Source organism: Xenopus tropicalis, chromosome 9, assembly GCF_000004195.4.
Source record: "Xenopus tropicalis strain Nigerian chromosome 9, UCB_Xtro_10.0, whole genome shotgun sequence".
Taxonomy (NCBI): domain Eukaryota; kingdom Metazoa; phylum Chordata; class Amphibia; order Anura; family Pipidae; genus Xenopus; species Xenopus tropicalis.
This window is the reverse complement of record NC_030685.2, coordinates 60,812,590-60,834,258: the sequence shown is the minus strand read 5'-3', so window position 1 is coordinate 60,834,258 and position 21,669 is coordinate 60,812,590. Positions and strand designations below refer to the sequence as shown.

At 39.6% G+C, this 21,669-nt stretch overlaps 1 protein-coding gene across 5 annotated transcripts in view; it reads left to right on the top strand.

The window, feature by feature from the left end:
- The window catches only part of hdac4 (histone deacetylase 4), a 108,779-nt gene that overhangs the window by 40,527 nt on the left and 46,583 nt on the right, over positions 1-21,669 (top strand). Inside the window, exon 1 of one of the 5 annotated variants that reach the window (XM_004917886.4) lies at positions 10,524-10,612. The exons of 3 other annotated variants lie outside the window; for them this stretch is intronic. The gene's annotated coding sequence lies outside the window, so the exon portion shown is untranslated. Of the gene's footprint in view, positions 1-10,523; positions 10,613-11,360; positions 11,507-21,669 lie in introns of those variants that run through there. One more of the 5 variants, XM_004917885.4, reaches the window with a different exon arrangement.

The following is a 21,669-nucleotide window of genomic DNA, read 5'->3' as shown; positions in this document are numbered from 1 at the left end:
ATGACCAGTTGCCTGACTGCGCTGCTCCAAGCGGCAGCTCTTATGTTCTGCCCTGCAGGGTGCGTAGTGTGTATTATGTCATTCCGCACCACGCACCCTGCAGAGCAGAATGAAAGTGTCCGCTTGGAGTGCCTGGAGTGGGGCAGTCAGGCTATTGGTCACGCTGCTCGTTTGGGCACAGTCACAGCGCCACTGGGACTGAAGCGGCAAAGTCAGGCAATTGGTCACACTGCATGGTCAGACACAGTCAGCACGGGCCACATAAAACAGCCAGACGGGCCGAATTCGGCTTGCAGGCCTTGTGTTTGACACATGTGCTCTATAGTGTAGTTCCTGGGCTGGGTAAGGCACAATAGATACAGTGCTTAAAGGAGAATGCAAGTCAAAATTTAAAAAGCATACTGCCCAATAGTCCTCCTATTCTTTAGTCAAAGCGCCACACTTTTGGCTCACCTAATCAAATATTTACTCGGTCACACTTACTTCACCTTTTCTATCTGTTTTCTTCAACAGGCAGCCATCTTTAAAAAGGTATTCTCCCTTCCTTTCCCTTCTTGCTTCATACTGCACATGTGTTTCATTCCCCCCCCCCCAGCAAATCCGCTTCTGATTGGCTGGTGGGCATGTGGAGCTCAGAACAGGAGACAGGATCAAGTTACACACATGCTCAGAGAATAGGAGAGAACAGCCTACAGGAAGGGAAGAGAGATTTCAGTGATGTCACTGTAGTCTTCACATTCACACTGCTGTAGGCTGCCAGCACCATATCTCAGAGAAGCAAGCAGGGATCTGGGAATTTAGATATGCAGTAAGTACTTAAAAAGAATGCCTTTAGACTTACTTTTAATTTATATTAACCTTTCCTTGTCCTTTAATGTCTGTTCTATTAAAGAGTCATATTCTAGAATCAATTTTCTAGTTTTCCTTAGGATGCTACTTGCCCTTTTCTACAGGATACAGTGGAAGTGTTTGAAGTTAAAGGAGAAGGAAAAGTACAGTCATGGAGGGGCTATTAATGCATAATGCATTTACTCGTCTGCCTTCGCCACTGTCCATTTTCTGCTGTATTAAACAAAGGTATAGCAGTAGGACAGTGCTGTCCAACTTCTGTTGTACCAAGGGCCGGAATTTTTCCGACCTACGTGGTGGAGGGCCGATAATGGAAACCAGTTTTGACCACTCCCCTTTTTGAAACCGCACCCACTTGAAACCACACCCATGTTATCACATGACCATACCCATATTAATGGTTGTAGTACAGCAAAAACGTGCCATACTCTGCCTGCCCTACCCTGCCTGTGTGTGCCATACTCTGCCTTCCCTATGCTGCCTGTGTGTGCCATACTCTGCCTTCCCTACCCTGCCTGTGTGCCATACTTGGCTGGTTTGTGCCATACTTGGCCTGTGTGTGCTATACTCTGCCTGCCCTACCCTGCCTGTGTGTGCCATACTCTGCCTTCCCTACCCTACCTGCGTGTGCCATACTTTCACTGTGTTTGCCATTCTCGGTTGGTTTGTGCCATACTCTGCCTGTGTGTGCCATACTGTGCCTTCCCTACCCTGCCTGTGTGTGCCATACTCTGCCTGCCCTATGATGCCTGTGTGTATGGCACACACAGGCAGCCTACAGTGACACAATGCTGGCACTGCTCCTACAGTCTGCACAATAACTATATATTAAAAAACTTTTTAATTGCAGTACCACCTCAGTATATGTTCTTTTTGTAGTGTGCAGGGATTATTTGTGGGTTTCTACTGCTCCTGAGGTGTGAACAGGGGAACAATGTGGGTGATTACAGCCTGAGCCTGAGGTGTGAACACTGCAGGGGGTGAACAATGCAGAGATTAAAAGGTGTGAAAAACACAGGGGATTACATTTTTAAACAATACAGAGGGATTACAGCCTGAATCTGAGGTGTGAACCATGCAGGGGGGGCAGTTAATCACAGTACTGATACCATTTAAAGTTTACACAAGAGTAAGCCATCAAAGCAGCCAGACAGGTGGGGGGCATGCAGCCCGCGGGCCGCCAGTTGGACAGCACTGCAGTAGGAGACTGAAAAGCCTGAAGAATGGTCAGAAACCTACCAGAAGACATGATACAAAGCCAAATAAGTGTCATCTCTGTGTAGTGATCAAAACAAAGGATAGACATACTGACTACACAGTTATAGTATATCATTTTAATCTGAGGATATCAGGGAAACACCATAAGAATTCTTAGAAAACGAAAAATTATATATATTGTAGATATTAGCCTTTTTGTAGGATTCATAGGTTTTAATTAAGTTATGAATACATCTGAAGGCAATGTATAAAACCTATAACATGCTATACATGACTAGACATTGTTTTACAGGTTGGTAATAAAGTATCCTTATAACAGTAAGCCTCTTTGGGCAAGCTAAGTTGGCTTGTTTTTTCTTGTTTAAGTACACATTTTCAGCTTTTATTTTTTATTTTTTTTTTCAATAAAGATGTGTTTCTTTTAAATTGCATACTACAGCTAAATAGGGTGAGCAGAAAACTCTTCTAAAAGCTTTTAAAACTTATATTTAATGCAAATTGGAATACTTTGGAAGAAATGTTTCTTCACAGTTTGATAAATATGACTGAAAATAAATGTCAGAAAAGTTGTCCGTCATATGTTCATTTTTCAGCTGTTATTGTGATGGTTATGGATTATTAATTCATGTACAATAGTTTTTGGACATATTTGGTAAATTTTAGCTATATAAATATTTCTTTGCTTTCTTATATACCATATGTTATTTTCTTTCTGATCCAAGGACAGCCAGGTTACATTTATACAGAAATACTCTAGGTCAGTGCTGTCCAACTGGCGGCCCGCGGGCCGCAGACCCCCCTCTGTGTGGCCCCCCACCTGTCTGGCTGCTTTGATGGCTTACTCTTGTGTAAGATTTAAATGGTATCAGTACTGAGATTAACTGCCCCCCCTGCATGGTTCTCACCTCAGATTCAGGCTGTAATCCCCCTGTATTGTTTAAATATGTAATCCCCTGTACTGTTTACACCTTTTAATACCTGCATTGTTCACCCCCTGCAGTGTTCACACCTCAGGCTCAGGCTGTAATCATCCCCATTGTTCCCCTGTTCACACCTCAGGAGCAGTAGAAACCCACAAATAATCCCTGCATACTACAAAAAGAACATATACTGAGGTGGTACTGCAATTAAAAAGTTTTCAAATATATAGTTATTGTGCAGACTGTAGGAGCAATGCCAGCATTGTGTCACTGTAGGCTGCCTGTATGTGCCATACACACAGGCAGCATACGGCAAGCAGAGTATGGCACACACAGGCAGGGTAGGGAAGGCAGAGTATGGCACACACAGGTAGAGTAGGGCAGGCAGAGTATGGCACACACAGGCCAAGTTTGGCACAAACCAGCCAAGAATGGCACACACAGTGAAAGTATGACACACGCAGGCAGGGTAGGGAAGGCAGAGTATGGCACACACAGGCAGGGTAGGGAAGGCAGAGTATGGCACACACAGGCAGGGTAGGGCAGGCAGAGTATGGCACACACAGGCCAAGTATGGCACAAACCAGCCAAGAATGGCACACACAGTGAAAGTATGGCACACAGGCAGGGTAGGGCAGGCAGAGTATGGCACACACAAAGGCAGGGTAGGGCAGGCAGAGTATGGCACACAGGCAGGGTAGGGCAGGCAGAGTATGGCACACAGGCAGGGTAGGGCAGGCAGAGTATGGCAGGTTTTTTGCTGTACTACAACCATTAATATGGGTATGGTCATGTGATAACATGGGTGTGGTTTCAAGTGGGTGGGGTTTCAAAAAGGGGAGTGGTCAAAACTGTCTTCCATTATCGGCCCTCCACCACGTAGGTCGGAAAAATTCCGGCCCTCGGTACAACAGAAGTTTGACAGCACTGCTCTAGGTGATAAATCCACACAGGAAAATCATTTTATAATCGTTTACATATAGCTCCAGCAAATTATGCAGCACTTTACAACGCATCAGTTAATAGAGCTTCCCCAGCAGGATCCTGCATTGAAATCAGTTTTTCAAAAGTGCAAACAGATTTTTTTATATGTAATTTTTGAAATTTACATGGGACTAGCCATATTCTTCACTTCCCAGGGTGCCACAGCCATGATCTCTGATGAACTTCAGTCACACTTTTCTGCTGTGCTCCAATTTAGAGTGATATCACTCCCCTCCCTTTCGCCCCAAGCAGGACAATAAGGGAGCAAGGTAGTAGCTCCCAGTAGATATCAGAATAGCACTCAATAGTAAGAAATCCAAGTCTGCTTTGGGACTCCTCCAGTTACATGGGAGAAAAGCAGTTTTAGGGCTCTGGCACACGGGGAGATTAGTTGCCCGCGACTAATCTCCCAGAAATGCCATCCCACCGGTGAAAATATAAATCGCTGGTGGGATGGCATACGCGGCAGTACGATTTCCCTGAAAGTTGCCTCGAGAGGAACTAGCTACTAGTTGCAGCTACTTGTCACAGCTACTAAAATAGAAAATGCTGATCATTTACTGATAACTGTTTCTACCTGTGTTTTAGCAGTATTTTCTATTGCAGGGTATTTTCTAAAGTTTAGTAGCCTTTAAAAAGTAGCAACTACTAGTAGCTCCATCTGTCTTCACCCTTTAGGGCTCTGGCACACGGGGAGATTAGTAGCCCGCGGAAATCGCGCCGCCACGTCTGCTATCCCGCCGGCGACTTACATGTTCGCCGGTGGGATGGCAGGGGAAGGCAACTCGGGGAGATTAGTCGCCCGCGAACAGGGAGTTTTGCCGCGGGCAACTAATCTCCCCGTGTGCCAGAGCCCTTATGTGTAGCGCTGGCTCCTTCTGAATCATGCTCAATGAGAAGGCTGCTTACACACCAATATTACAACTAAAATAAATACATTTGTTGGTTCAAGAGTAACGTTTTAAATGGCAGAGTGAATTATTTGCTATGTAAACAGTGTAATTTAGAAATAAAAAGTACACTATAAAAATCACCATCTGTCTATATGTGGATGCATGTGCATTATGTTAGTTGCAAATTGCTACCTGATCTTCTGTTGAGTTTGTGTTTGCTCCTATTTTGAATATTGGCAAACAGATAATATATTACAAATCTGAGAAAATCGGTTTGTTTGACCTATTTTCTATTACTATTTTTTTTTTCTATTTTCTGTTACTATTTTTTTTTTTATTTCTTTTACATAGTAGCAGCTGCTAAACAGCTGTAGTACCCACTGTGCAAATATTTATGTATGGAAAAAGATTAATGCTCTATCTAGGCTTTTGCATATATTGTTGTTTGGTTCAGTCACTTTGAATATCATTTTATAGTAGGGGCTTTTAAAATAGTTTAAACATATACAGGGAAGAAAAAAAATGAGTGGAAAGTGGTGGTTGTAGAATACTGATTGTTTCTAGACAAAGTATTTTATCTTATACTCATTTCAGTATGTGTGGCAGTATGGTATGTTTAACTTTCTTTGTATAGCACTACTACAATAGACCACTATAAAATTTAGAAAAGGGCGGCCAGGCATAAAAAGTATTAATTATTATTTATGTAGTGCTATTGTTCCCCTAGAGCTTTACATTAAGAGATAAAAGTGCCATGTTAAGAGACACAGTAGAAAGGAGCATGACCTCGTAGTCTGCTGTATGGTAGTTGCGCCATTGGGAAGGAGGTCCTGCCCTATAGAGTTCACAATGCTGTTTGTTCCTAGGGCTTAACCAAAGCAACCAGTCTGCAGCTTTAGATTTAGAATGGAAGATCAATAGAAAAGGGCTCAAATAGAAAATGTAAGCGCTTAAAGAATGAAAAAATGGAATCCTTTTTTCCTTTTAAAAAATAAAACAAATTAGAATGTACTTGCCTGTGTTCCCTGTTTAACATGAATGAACAATAATAAATACTATGATAAATAAGCTTTGTTGCATTAAAAGCAGCATGCAATTGTGATCATGCAAAGGTTTTTTTTTTTAAGGTAGGTTGGGCACTGCACAAGAAGGGGATGAATGACTTGATATTGAGCAGCACCTTTCTAGCAAACAAAAATTCTTAGTACATAACTTTTGTGTTTGTAGCCTTTTCAAGTTTTATGGTGGTCTATTTGTTTTCAAAGAAAAATATTCCTGAATTTGCATAGTGTTAGAAGTCATCTTTATTTTCCAGAGTAAGTTATATTTTCCCTAAGAATTAGCCTTGCCTGTTATACATCAGCAAAGCCATTGTTGCCAGATCTGCCAAACATTGTTTATGTAATTTAGCTTGTACTACTCCGTAGTTATCCTGTGATAGAAAATACATGCAATACATACAAGTTCATTTGACTTTTACAAGCCCTGCCATACAGATAAAAAAACAGCAAACCACATGAGATAAAGGGGACCTGCAACATTTATTAAATATGTAATTTGTCAAGGGGTGCCCAAATTTGTTCTCAAAGTCTGCTGAATTGCATATTTTTCGGAATTTGGAGCTCCATGATTTACAGTTACTAAAAAAAAAAATCCAAATCTATAAAAACTGGTAGGAAAGTTTTTTTTAAGGGGTCTTTCTGTTATTTGGATCTCAGTTCCTTAAGTCTACTAAAAAGGATTTAACTTTTAATTAAACCCAATCTGAGTTATTAGCAAGTACAAGGTACTGTTTTATATTTACAGACAAACAGGAAATCATTAAATCATTAAAACTTTGAATTGTGTGCTTATAATGGAGTTTATGGGAGATGGCCTTTCATGAATGTCTTCTTCTAAGGGGCCAACAATGCTCCTGAACCTGATTGTTTCTGTAAAGAATGTTCCAACTGTTGCTTACATGTTTTGTGAAATTAAAGCCAGTTGCAATGCTAAGCAAATACATTGAGCCCAATCTTTAGAAAAACCCTGTATTGTTTCCCCAGCAGGTACAATTAGTACAGATAATGTGTTTTTATTTTGTGAACTTGTACTTAAATATGTGACTATTACCTTTTTGTATACAGCTTTTTTTTAATATTTTAATTTTCATCTACAATAATTTCTTATTGTGCTGCCTCATTAGGGAGGGTTCACCTTTTAAAAATGTTTTAATTGTATACCAACTTTTTTTCAGTTGGCTCCTTTATACATTGAATTTGTTTTATCAGCCTTCTCAAGCAATGACTGTAACTTGGTTATTGATCTTCTGAACTGGCTAAATTTGATACGTCTGAGAAATCCCAATAACTATTGTTACTTTGTTGGAGACTTTCAAGCTGTGAGAGCATAATAATTCTGTAGGTGCCGCAGTTACAGCTGATGCTGAGAAATGTATTTATTAATGTATCAAAAAATAAGGGCAATGACGCACTTGGCATTTGCCCCATTAATGGTGGATGCTGAGAACTGCTGCAGGTTTCAAATAAATAAATAAAATGCCTTTGAATACTTGACTTGAGTGCAGTTCTCGGCACCCACAATGGCAGGGAATTTTCAGTTTCAGTTGGGGACTTTGCTAGTCTGGCTTTACTTAGCTGCAACTTGGGGGAAAACTAAACCAATTCATTTTTTAAAAGTAGAAAAACTGTAAAAAGAAAAAAAATTGATGTCTACTGTTGAGTTTTGTAAATGTGAAATACCCTTCTAATAAACATTTTCTCTGGTCTCTTTTTTTTTTTTTTTTTTTTTTTCCCATTCGGTAATCAAAAACAGTTCTCTTACTCAACACCCTGTGTATTTATGCAATATTTTTATATCTAACAGAGAAACATTGTCAAGTTTACAGATCCTAACACAGAAAATATTGTGTGTTGCCTCATCTTTTCTTTAGCCCAATTTTAAAATATTATTTAAGATTTTTAATCTGCGCTCTATAGAGTAGCCACAATGGCAAACCTATTGTTTTCCATTTTAGTCCAATATTCACTTGTCTGGAATTTATTTTATACATACTATATGTATTTTTTTAGTCCTGTCCCCTCTAAGCTCACCAGTTGTGAGTGTCTATGCAAGATTTGACAACAGCACAAATTCACAAATTGTAGTGCACAAAGCATTATGCATGTAAGTTCATATAGTGTTTAGCATAACGTGTCATTCACTACCTGCTCAGATGCACCTACAAAGCATTTGCACTGTACTGTAAATGGTGTGCAAGAAAGATTTTTTCTGTACAAAGGGAGGGCCTATACACTATAGAGCTGTAATTGCGGACAGTGCTTTATTTTCCAGCACAGTATGGATTGGGATGTGGTTTAGCACCCTTCCAGTGTTCTGATCACCTATTTCTAGACATGCAGTGTTGGGCAACCTTTATTTAGAAATTGTATTCATGTTCTAAACCAGGCATCTTTGTGTGTGCAAATATTGGTGCATCATTGCATTTGAATTATTGTACTCATTTTCTTAGGTTTAGCATTTATTTCATCTCATCAGAAAATCAGTTGCTTCTGTCCTTGTAATTTAAAGGGGAATGAAAAGGTTAATTCACTGGGGGTTGCCAAATGTTAGGCACCCCTTGGTAATTATATTACCTAATACTCCAGGCTGGTGCTCCTATTAGTAGAAAACTACACTGAGCAAGCACCACAGAGCGATCTTCTTGCTTCTTACTTTTTTTTTTATGCTGTGTGTGCGCCATAACTGTAGATTGAAAAGCCAAGCTTTAGGGCTGTGGCACACGGAGAGATTAGACGGTGGCATGGCATACGCGGCGCTGCGATCAGCGAAGTTGCCTCAATTTCTGCAAATCACCAAGCCGCGTATTCCATCCCACCAGCGATTTACATTTTGCCCGGTGGGATGGCATTTCAGGAGATTAGTTGCCCACGTGGCAACTTATCTCCCCGTGTGCCACAGCCCTTAAGCAAAAATATGTATTTTTTCACTCGTGCGTCAGCCTGGGCCCATTAAAAACCAAATAAGTGGAAGGAGAGTGTCATTCTGTGGTGCTTGCTTAAAAGTGAACCAGGCTGGTTCTATTTTCTGCTAACAGGAGCATTGGACTTGGGTATCCAGTAATTGAGGGGCTGCCTAACATTTGGAACCCTCAGGGATTTAACCTTTGCAAAAGTGGGTTGTAATTTATTCTAAAATAAAAAATCCTTATTACTTGCATTTTTAAAGAGCTATAAAATCGTGATGAATATTAAATATTAAACACGTGAATGACAAATTCAGAAGGGTAGCTTCTTGGACCTGTCGATCCCTCATTGTTTGTCCCACTGAATGTTTTGGAAAATCCTGCTTTGGTATTTGTGGAATCAAGAAGCATTCCATTACAGTTGCAAAGGTTTTGCGCTTGTCGCTATATAATATTCTATGAGTCCATTTATACAGTAAAGTTATATTGCTGAGTCAGAGTACTGACACAGTGTGGCAGACCACAGTAACTTTGTTCTTTAGGTTGGTGACAGTATGGTATCCCCGCCCCCCCCTTTGCCTTAGAGTATTTATAGACCAAAATGCTACTTCAGACAATGGCTGGCCTGTTTGCAGGTAATTGATCTGTGTAGAGTGGGATTAGATAGCAGTTGTTACCAGGATCCCACCTCCGCAGTGCTAAAAATGGGAGCAGTTGTTACGAAACTGGAGGGAAATAGTGCTAGCAGCTGGTAAGCCTGAATAGTGGCCTTAATGGACAGTGCCTACATCTGGATTTTGTACATATAATAACCTGACCTGTTCAGAGCTAGATATTCTTACTTGTTTAAGCAGCTATAGCCTGGATATTTGTCTCTCCTGTTGGAATGATGTCCATTCCCATGGATACAGATAAAGTATTTTCAATGATAGCCTAGAAAGTAAATAGGAAAGGCCTATTTTCTTTAAAATGTTGTTTGATATTGTGTAATGTAGTGAAGTTTTGTAGAAAAAAAAATGCTTCAGTGCTGGTAATATAATTGATGCTTTTAGATTTCCATGCAAGTTTCTATTTTCTGGTACTCGTGACCATTTCCTTTCTGGCAACAAAACCTTTTTCTTGCTTTTGAGGGCCAGTAGATTTTCACAGTGCAAATCAGTATAAATTATCTTTTTGTACAGTATGTGGCCAAAATTACCTGTCTCAAATGAGAGTTGAGTTCTACAGGTTCTGTAGTGCAATATCTAGTGTCGACTGGAGTAGTGTAAAGGCGTTGGATCCTGGAGCAGTGGAAACATGTCCTTTGGAGTGATAAATTACATTTTGCCATCAGGCAGTCAAAAATAAAATTCTCGGCTTTGCTAATGCCATGAGGACAATACCTGCCTGAATATAAAATGCAGGAGATATAATGGTTTTAAAAATCAACTCATTCAGTTGGGGAAATGTATGCATAAACTATGTGAACTTCCAGGATTTCTTACCTAGACATACTTGATTCCACTGATTAAGAGAAAACCATGCTTGTCAGAACCATGTCCCCACCCCTCTTTGACTCACAGTGTAATGCAACCCCCTCCCTTGCCTTGTTCCATTGTGAAATGATAGATTGTGGGACTTGGTTTTCCCTCTGTTTTCCATGGTGGGTGGTACATAGGTTATGTGGAAAACAGAGGGAATTCAAGTCACCACCAGTAGAACAAGGCGAGTGCAGGGTTGCAATACACTGGGGAGGAGACTTGGTCCCAGCAAGCACAAGTCATCATGGCTTTCTGTGGAATCTGGTATGTGTGTAAAAATGAAAAATACATTTATTTTTGAATATTAGATAGCGTTTATGCACCTTTTTACATAAGCCACCCCAGTGAGCTAATGTAAAAAAAAAGTGTATATTTTCCCTTTAAGGCTGCAGTGCTCAATTATTTTCTTAATAATTCCATGCTTCCTACTTTAATAAGGCCTTAGTCACGAATTGAGGGCTGTGTAGAATGCGTTTAGTGCCGACTGTGAGCCAGGCCTGATTCTTAATATCAGTGTCCAACCTCACTAATGCTCTTGTGGCTGATTTGAAACAAATCCCTGCAAGAATGTTTTTGTCTAGTGGAAAGCCTTCCCAGAAGAGTAGATGCTGTATTTTAGATTGGATGACCCCTTTAAAGGTACACTAAAATTTAAATAAATATTGTTTGTAAGATAAGAACATGTTGAAGAATCACAAATACATAGGAGGTGCTTCCATAGCTGGATGGGAAATCTTTCATTTCCCATTTTTTCCAGAATCCTGGGTGGAGAGGGCGTTGCATTATGTTTACATTTTTGTGGGGAAAGGGGTGGGTGGCAGGCTGCTACATTCAGGAGCATGAAAGGGTTATATTTCTAGTGCCATGTTATGACCTGGGAGAGCGCTCCAGCATGGCTGTATGCTTTGTTTGGTTTCCCAGCTGTTGACATTCTCTCTTGGAGTGTCCTGTATGCAGATATGCCCAGCCCTCCTCTCCCATGAACAAATCAAGCAGCAAAGCCTTGTGCAACACACACAGCAGCATGCGCGAGTCCTGGGAGGCAGCTCCCTGCTCACACTGATCTCTTTCAGCTGCTCAAATATCCATAACCTGAAGTTGGGCAATTTCATTCTCCTTACTATAGACTGGATTTAGGATTTGTGTTGCAGTATTCCTGTAAGTAAAACAGGTTCTTGCATTTCTTTTGTGTGTGTGTGTGTATATGCATCTACAGGGAATATAAAAACGGGGCTAAAATTTGATACAGTCGATTACAGCAATAGCCGTTTATGCCTGGGGTTAATCATTGTGGGAGGAAATCCCTATGTATGTTATGGTTACAAATAAAATGTTGCTTTGAGGAGTAAGCCTGTTGGGCTGGTTCTGGTTGTATTTGCACTTAGGATGAAGCTGGCTTTTATCATCAGAATGCTGGAACTCTAGCTGCTTTTTTTTCTGTACGACTGCAGTTTTTATGCAGTAACTGGAGGAGATTGCAGTTTAGATGCTGTAACTGATGGAAAGGAATGTTCTAGCCACAAGCTGGTCTTTTTCTGCTCTGGTTCTGGTCCATGTTTGTTATTACAATTATTATTTCTGGTGGATTAGGGATTTATTGCAACTTTGTGATTTACGCTCAATGAAATGCTTAATGTAATCTATATGGGAGCCTTTTGAAACTTGTCACACCAAGCAGCTCCTGCACAGTATTGCTCTTAATATGACTGTTTCATGTATAGCTTGCAGTGCTCAGCCTTAAAGGGACACTAACATGGACTCCAGGCATCTGGCGTGAAAGTGCATAATAAAATATTTCCTGAAAGCTTCCATACCTTGAAAAATAACTCAATATTGCTTGTTTTAGATTCTGGTCATTATTTTTCATTTCTTTTTGCTTTCCGTTTTATTGTTCAGTTTCACTCAGTACCTAGTAGTGAATGAGTTAATAGAACTTCTCCGCCTACTCTGACACTGACAGGAAGCTTTTGGCAAATGATGAGATCACTCTTCAGGCTTTGCTAACCAGTGTTATAAGGGTCCTGAGATTTAACCACATTGATTTAACCACATTATCAGCACCTCTGACTTTTTTAGACTGCAGTTAACTCCCACGGACCCGCTGTACACTTTGCTGGTCATCTTTCATCATTTTTCTGCTAAATTAAAAAAGTATATCTTATCTCTAAAATATCTGGCTGCTCACCAAGCGTGGAGTGTGTTTTGTTAAAAATATACAGAAAAGCCCACCTACAGGGTTCATTTTGCTTTTTAAGCAGTTAATTTTGATTGAAATGAAAAAACTCATATATAGGGTTAGCAGTTTATTAAAAAAAAATATACCTTGGTACTCAATTAGCTAGATTTTGCTATGACAAACTAAGAAACTGTGCTTTGGTGCAGAGCATATGTTTTGTGAAAAGCGTGTTCAGTTAAGCACAGTTCCTGGAAGCTGGGCGGGGGTTGGAAGGGGCTATCGTTTTTCTATTGACAGAAATATAATCCATGCATCCTCCTTTCTTCCCTCCCTTCTCTTCTGCTAATGGGGGGATATAAATGTTTTAGTAGGCTTGATGAGTTGGTTCCAGTTCCACCACCCTCCCCTCATGAGCTGATTAATTGTTATGGTTCCACCTCCACCCTCTCCACACTGTATCTGTGTGAGGACTTGACGCTGAAAGCTCATCTCTTGATGCTGGCTGACGTTAGTTTCATTCTTTCCCTTGTTTCACGAACTCTAAATGAAGAACTGTTTTCAAGTCAAGCATTTTCCAAGCAATGTGTTTACCTTACAGGGACACTTTATTTAATATATTCCTGATGTGGGTACATAACCAAGTTATTTCTGCTTGTAATGCTCCTGCTTATGGTAAGTATTAACAGCAAGCGCATTTTAACAGAATATTTGAAATTAGCATACATACAAAATTGCAGGCAATTTCTCACTTGGAAGAGAAGACAGTTCTTTTATAACATGCTTGCAAAAAATTTTCAGGTGACTTTACTGTTAACTGTAATATTTGAAACATTTAATTTCCAGGGCTTCCATTAGCAAATGCAATAAAAATTACAGTAAAGCCCTATAAAAAAAGGTGGGGGTGCCTTTTAGGGGAAGTTCAACACACTAGTTCTAAGCTCCAGTATGCTATGATTTTCATGGCTACCTAGATCTTGGCTTCCTTACATAGACTTGTTCTTGTATGAGGACCACAGTGGCGGTGTGAGATTTGTATTATTGAGTCAAGCCTCCTTTAACCAGTATGTGCTAAAAAACACATTTCTAAAGTGCAATATTTCATTGTGTCACAAAGGAACATCACTTTTATGATTTTATGAAACTTTTTCATGATATCAGGTGGGTGAAAGCTGTGGCAGGAAATGCTTGTCAATTGTTGTAATCAAATTTATAAAGCACCAACTTATTCCATCCTGCCCACAAGGACTTACATTTAATAGGGACATAGATATGTGAGATGCGGTATATAGAGGATGTTATGTGGTCCTAGGGTATCATTGCTGGTACAGGTATGGTACCTATTATCCAGAATGCTCAAGACCTGGGGTTTTCTGGATAAGGGGTCTTTCTATAATTTGGATCTTCATACCTTTTGTTTACTAAAAAATAATTTAAAAATTAATTAAACCCAATAGGATTGTTTTGCCTCCAATAAGGATAATGATCATAGTAGTGATCAAGTACAAGGTACTGTTTTTTTTATTACAGAGAAAAAGGTTATCATTTTTAAAAATGGGAATTATTTTATTAAAATGGAGTCTAAGGAAGATGGCCTTTCTGTAATACGGGACTTTCTAGATAAGGGCTACCGGATAACAGATCCCATACCTGTAATAAACAGCAAATTAAGGGTTTGCCTTGTAGACTAATTGGGGCAGGGTGAGATCTCTAAGAAGTGTTTTTGAAAGCTGGAATTTTTTTCCATTTAAATCTGCATGGTCAGTTTTATAAGCTTACATGTCCTCTCTTTTAAGTCCAAATGTTTTTTTCTGTATTGTTGTCTTGTCATATTTGTTATAGATGCCCTGAGTGCTGTGGGGTTCAGCTCTTGCTTTTGCTCTGATCTGGCAGCCTATGCTTTGCTTTTAGGATTTCTCATAACCACAGTGTCTACTAGAGAGAAACCACAATGTTTTCTCAGGTCAAAACACCAGTATGTTTGTGGTTTGTGTGTAAATCACAGAGGTAGAACCTGAAGTTTCTCTCTGCTGGTGAGCACTGATGTGACACAAATTTAGTGTCCTGTTGAGTGTCATTTTTATTAAATCGTCTATTAAAAGTATACCAAACACAACCATATTAAGTGCATTTTTTAATAGACTTTTGGGGTTCAGGCATCCTGGTACAGTTTCAAGATTGTCTGAATCAGAAAATTAGTGCTAACTCCAGAAATCACTCTATTTAACCTTTAAAATTCTCCCTCTGTCCATTGATTTGGGCTGCAAGGTGGGGTAGCCTTAGGTATTTGAAAGCCCTTTTCTGTGAGGATTGGTTCATTGTGGTTACTGTGTCTGTGCCCTGTATAGAAATATAACATTTAAACAAGATTGCTCCAGATTAAATTGACCATAGTCATATAGTAGCTTAAGAAATGTTGAAAAATACAATCAAGCAGCTAGTACTGTGTTGAAAAAAGCTTATCTTTTACTGAAATAAAGATGGCTGCACTTTGCAGCTTAATACTGTCTGTTTTGTTGCTTTTCCAATTATATCATAGATTAGTATTATTTTAATAAATTTGGGATTTCTTTGAACTCCTTGGAGTCTCCATTCTAGCCTATTCTTGCTAAGGAAAAGTATCAATTTCATTGCACCATGGGCTAAATTGTTCTTCTAGTTATTACTGAAAAAATTACATCTATGTAAGAATGCTCGGGACCTGGGGTTTTCCAGATAAGGGATCTTTCCTTTGGATCTCCATAACTTTTATGTCTGCTAAAAATCATTTAAACATTGAATAAACCCAATAGAATTGCCTCCAATAAGGATAATTATATCTTAGTTGGGATCAAATACAAGGTACTTCTTTATTATTACTGAGAAAGCAGTTTTAAAAATTAGAATTATTTGCTCATAATGGAGTCTATGGGAGATGGCCTTTCCGTAATTCGGAACTTTCTTTATAACAGGTCTCCGGATAAGAGATCCCATACCTGTATATGTTTCTCCTTAATTAATCCCTGTATATGGATGTCTAACCTTACGACTTAACACTTATAAGAAACTGCATATATCTCTTGGGTAAATCCAATGTGTGAGCTTATGCATGTTCTGATGTTCAAGATACTTTGTACGACCAAAACATATTGATCTGATTGCCACAATCTTATCACGGAAAACTATTCCAATTTGTTTTTACTCCTGATAGGTAGCTTTATTATATATACTTTGAAGGCAATGTTCCCCCTCATTCCTTTCTGGCTATGTGTGCACACCACAATTTGCTTTGTGCGTTGGCCTCAAAACTTGTGTGTGTGTGCACACCTCAGAGGGAACATTGTTTGAAGGGCACAGCAGGAGTGGACTCCTGAGAGCGTTGTTATGGTGTGCTTGCTATGGTGTGCTGTTGGCAGGGGGTTTGAACCAGGGAAGAAATAATAAGGGATTTTGCTTGTGGCTTCCTCACAGTAATATCTTTGCGGCCAAAACTGGTGTGTGCCAGCAACCCTGTAGCTATCAAAGCATAGAAGTGGACTGTAAAAGTGCTTTCAATGCAGAACAGAGACCTGCATAGGTGTATCTAAGTGTACCTGCTTAAATGTGTACTTGCAGCCCAACCTAATAAACGAAAAGAAAGAAAATAGAGCAGAGGAGGGTGAGGAGCTAGTGTTAGAAAGTGGGAGCAGCTTAATCAATAGAGTAATGTACCCACACCCCCATAATCAGCTGTGTCCCTCTATTCACCACTTGCCAATAATCTACACTGCAGATCTCCTGCTGGTCTTAAAACGCTGTACATCCCCTTTTTAGACCACTTGCTTCAAAGTACAGTAAATGCATACTATGAGCTTTGCTTTGGTTGACATTCTTTTGTAGTGACAATTGGATGCAAGATTGCAGATCAGTACATGGCAGTCTAGCAGAATCCATTGAAAACATGCTACTGTATTCATCTAAGGCTAAGCCTTTGGAAGTAATTTACACTACAGCAGTCATTCTGTTTGCAGTTCTCTCACTCTACAACTATGGGCACACAGAGCTGATCTGCTGTCTTGCACCCTCTCCTGTAGCTCCATTGACAGACACTGTGGAACTCCTTATGAGACTCTAGACAGTGTGTGGAGCTACATGGAGCAGAAAGCACTCAAACATAGAAGTATGCATTAGTTACTCCATTAATCCACTCCGTGAAGCTCCACACAGGCCACTGCCGCCATGTCTGTCAATGGAACTTCAGGATGGTGCGCATGACAGCGAATCCTCTTTCCTTTGTCTGTATTTTTTTACCCAGGTGGAGATGACTGCCATTCACACGTTTCTGTAGCTTCATTGACAGGTACAGTATATCTGCTCCATGTACCCCTGGCCTAGTGGCACACAGGTCTGTTCATAGGCTTTTCTCCGGCTGTGTTTTCTTTGTAAGCAGAGAAAAGCCAATGTCCTCCTTACAAGTGCATTAAATTTTTGACTTTTAATCCTACACAGGGAATTTATGTGGACAGTTAAGGTGTACATTAATGGAATGGTCATGAAACTGGTCCAAAATATTTAGTAGTGACTGATGTTTTCTGATGCCCGTTTGTAAGACTGGATTTGCTCCTACCCTACCATGTTATTTTTGCCTTTCTCTTATTCCAGGAACCTCTCACAAACTGAAAAATGTGATGGCCTGGTAAAAATACATGTGGTTCTTTATTTTATTATTCCTTTATGTGTAACATCTGGTGTGCTTGTAGCTTTCATGTGAGTGACTGTTGTCTGTTTCAGTTTTGCAGTGAGAGCTATGAATGCTGAGGCTCTCTCTACTCGCGTCACTCATGCCCACATGTTAGGGAAATCTTGCCTGGCTTGGAATGTTGGGCCCCCCATTAAGTGCTTCACTGTGCATGTTTCAAACACTTCTTTTGTGGAATATTCTGGTGGTCCCAGATAAAAAGTTGGTAGGAAATGTGTGTGGTTTTCACAGCAAATCGTAACCTTCCTGTCTACTTGTCTGCCTGGCTCATTCAGGACCTGGGTCTGGTTTGACGTATGGGTCACTGCTTCCTCTCTCTCCTCCCCCATCTGCCTTGTGTTTTTATTACATGGGCAAGCAAGTTCTTTCCCACCCCCAGTGTAATCATTCCTACATGACAAGACTTTATTTTGCTGAAAGAAAATAGGAATGTGGAAGTGAAAATGGAAACAGAAATCATAATTGCTCATATGTCGGAGGCTTCTTCGAAACTCTTTCCTGGACTTATTCAGACTGGCAGGTGACTAAAGTGTAACATCGTAAAAATGACAACCATCTGAATTCCAGACAACAATCAAGCATAGTTCATGCTGGAAATGGTTGGAATAGGAATTAATCAGAAACTGAATTTAAATACACTGACAAATTCAGCTGTCAGTAGCTTAAAAGTTTTAGGCAGAGTGATACCTAATTAGGATATTTGTATCCGGATACTTATTTGTTTTGCACAGTTATCAGGGGAACATTTATGCTTGCAGGATTTTATTGTTTTTTAAGCTAACTTAGACTTGTTAGCATTAATATGCCTAAATATTCTCACCCATCAGTGCTCTACATTGGTCATGCCTCCATCATTCATTAACATGTATTGAAACTACTTATCAGTCAGTGCCACCTCCTTCCCTATACCCACCTGGTACCCTAACTGTCACAGGTTCTTTTTCCACTATAGTTATTACAGTAGGGTATAAAGCAAGAGACACAGAACTGCAAGCTGGTTAATCAGGGCCTTCATAGTTATAGAGAGTAAACAAAGAGAGAGAACTATATTACTATAAATTAGGAAAGAGCACAGTTAGTGCTCGAAACTTTGGATCTCTTTTCTTAAATAAACTTCTTATATTTTTGCTAAGTCCTGGTGTGTGCAGCTCATTCTCTTGCTTTATATTTTTTTTGCTAGCACCCTGGGCATTTGAATTTCAATAGGGTGCGCTCCGTTTGTTCTTGTTATATATATATATATATATATATATATATATATATATATATAACAATGAGTTTTCAATAAAAAATTTTTTTGAATTTTAAGGGTGTGCCGGCCATGGATTATTTCATGCTATATATATATGGCTCAGTGCTTCCACAACTTGCCTCCAAGCCAGAAATTTAAAAGTAAGCACCTACCTTAAGGCCACTGGAAGCAACATCAAATGGGTTGGTAAGAACATGTTGCTCGCGAGCCACTGGTTGGGGATCACTGCCCCAGTTGCTCTAATGAGCTGTTTACCAACATCCCTTAGGCTGGCAGTGTAATGCATCCACTTCCTCAACTTTTTCTATTGTAAAGTGATGAATTTTGGAATTTGAAATCACTCTTGTTTTACAAACAACAGGAAAGCAGAGGAACTTCAGGTCCCATGATCCATCACTTCACATGAAGAGATAGGGGTTGGATCACTCTGCATGATTGGGTTATGAAGCTGATCCCTGCAGCACAAGACAGACTATTATAAATATAATTAATATATTTATTTTTGAAAATTCAGGTAATAGCCTTTTTTACATAATCCAAAAAAGTGGGAATATATGTAATGCTAATTGTTCTCTGACATGTACATAAAAAAAAATTAAATGGGAAATCACAATATTTCATCGATTATATACTTTATGTATGTATTGTACTTTCTTAGAAGGGTTGGCAGTAAAGAAACAGAATGGTTAGATGAACTGATCTGGCAGCAGCATTAATAGCTGATTACTGCAGTGTCTTTTTCAGAGGAAATGGCATAAAGCATGTGGTCACAGTAAATGAGGTGTGCCAATTTTTTTTAAAGCACCTTTTGTGTAGCAAGCTTGTTTTTTTCTATATAGGAACTAGTTCACTATAAGCTGCTTGAAATACTTTGTTTGTATTTTTTTTTTCCTCTCACAAGAAGTCAGTGTTCTCCCAGCAGAGGGTCCAGCTGTTTCTGGCTTCATTCAAAATTATCTTAATAGTTTACTTAGGTTCTCGCTTTAAATACCACTTCTCATCTTCTTGGACAAATAGGCAGCTTCCCAGAAACAGAAAAGTGCCAACTCTACAGGTGTCCTACTGGTTTGGTGGCGCTATCTAAGTAATAATTGATGATGAGGTCTGAAATATGGTACCCTAAAGGTGGACATACACGGGCAGATTAAACAATTTAATCATAGTGATGCTTCTGTTAGGATCACATGGAACACCTTGTGATGACATGCTATTAATTGATTGTACTATAGTACAGGTATGTGATCCCTTATATAGAAACCTGTTACCCAGAAAGCTTTAGATTAAAGTAAGGCCATCTCCCACAGAGAATATTTTAAGCAAACATTTAATCTGTTTTTTTAAAAATGATTTCCCTTTTCCTTGTAATAATAAAAACTGTATCTTGTACTTGATGATAATTAAGCTTCTGCTGACCTCATATTGGCTGCAAAACAAATCCTACTGGGTTTATTTAATGTTTAAATGATTGTTAGCAGATTTATGGTATGGTAATCCATTAAGGGTGACTCCAGAAAAATCTGTGAGTTGCTATGTTATATTCACCTTTAAGGGCTCTGGCACACGGGGAGATTAGTCGCCCGCGGCAAAACTCCCTGTTCGCGGGCGACTAATCTCCCCAAGTTGCCTACCCCTGCCATCCCAGCGGCGAACATGTAAGTCGCCGGCGGGATGGCAGACGCGGCGGGGCGATTTCAGGAAATCGCCAAAAAAGACTTCCGAGTCTTTTTCGGCAATTTGCGCGAAATCGCGCCTCCGCGTCTGCCATCCCACCGGCGACTTACATGTTCGCCGGTGTTTTCCAAAACAGCCCATGGGCTTACTGGGTAGATACACTGGCTTTCTGGAGAATCTCCAAACGCATTGGCTGTAAAGCACATCTTTTTGAACATGGGACACTTATGAGATACAAGAAATGTGCCCCAATTCTTGCTGCCTTCTTTTACCATGTATATGAAACACCTGCTGCTCCTAACCTAAAGTTCCTCTAAGATGGGCCAATGCAGAGGGAAAGGAGAGGGCAGAGACCACCTGAAGACAAATTGGGCTGTACCTGAAGGGTGAATGCTTTTTTGCTGTTTATGTTTTTTCTTTAACAGTTATGGTTACGTATATGTTTAGCCATATTAGGTTTATGATACATAGGGTGTTTAAACGTGTGAATGACAGGCAGACCACCAATGAGAAAACTCCTTGTTGTTTCTGAGCAGTGGCTCGCCTGGCAGCACATTTTCTCTATAGGAAGCAATAACAGGTGTATGGGACATTTTGACTCTGCTGTTGTCTATGGTAATCAATATAGCATGTACCCTTGGCCTTATGAACCATAAGAGATTTGGAACTGCAGGGTAAGACCTGAACTGAAAGCATCAAAATACTTCAGCAATAACAAAATTGATACTGAAACTTTCCTATCAATATTAAAAGAAAATGTATTTTTATTTTGTGATACTGAGGTAAGTTTGGAGTGTCAATATCACTAATCAATATTCACTTTTTGCAAACACTTGTTGTTTGTAGATGTAGCTTTAGGGCTGTGGCACACAGGGAGATTAGTCTCCGTGACAAATCTCCCTTGTGTCGGGCGACTAATCTCCCCGAAATGCCATCCCACCGGCGAAAATGTAAATCGCCGGTGGGATGGCAAACGCGGCGCCATGGAAGTTGCCTTGAGAGGAAACCTCCGCGACTAATCTCCCTGTGTGCCAGAGCCCTAAAGCTACATCTACAAACAACAAGTGTTTGCAAAAAGCGAATATTGATTATGCAAATGTGTTTAATTGATGAAATTGCTTTAGCATACCACTTCTCTGAATATTTTAACTTTTTCCTCATCCCTTGGAAGAATTGAAACAGAAATTTAAGCTATAATTTAAGGGACATGCTTTTTGCTTTAAAAGAATCACAAAAAAAACTAAATGAATCAATGCACGATAGTAGTTGAATGTAAAAAAACACTAAGTTTGAGTGTGATAGTCTGTTTGCTAATAAAAGTTGGGCTAGAAAATTGATGAGTAGCATTGTGAGAAGATGTTTAAAACTGGCCATACATGCACTGATATAATCATACAAATCTAAGTTTCATACAATTTTAGGGCCGTGTTTGGGTTCCGATTTTCACACCATGGCAATTGGTTATATAGTGGAATGGACAGGTTTAAAAATTTGTTGGCTTACAATAT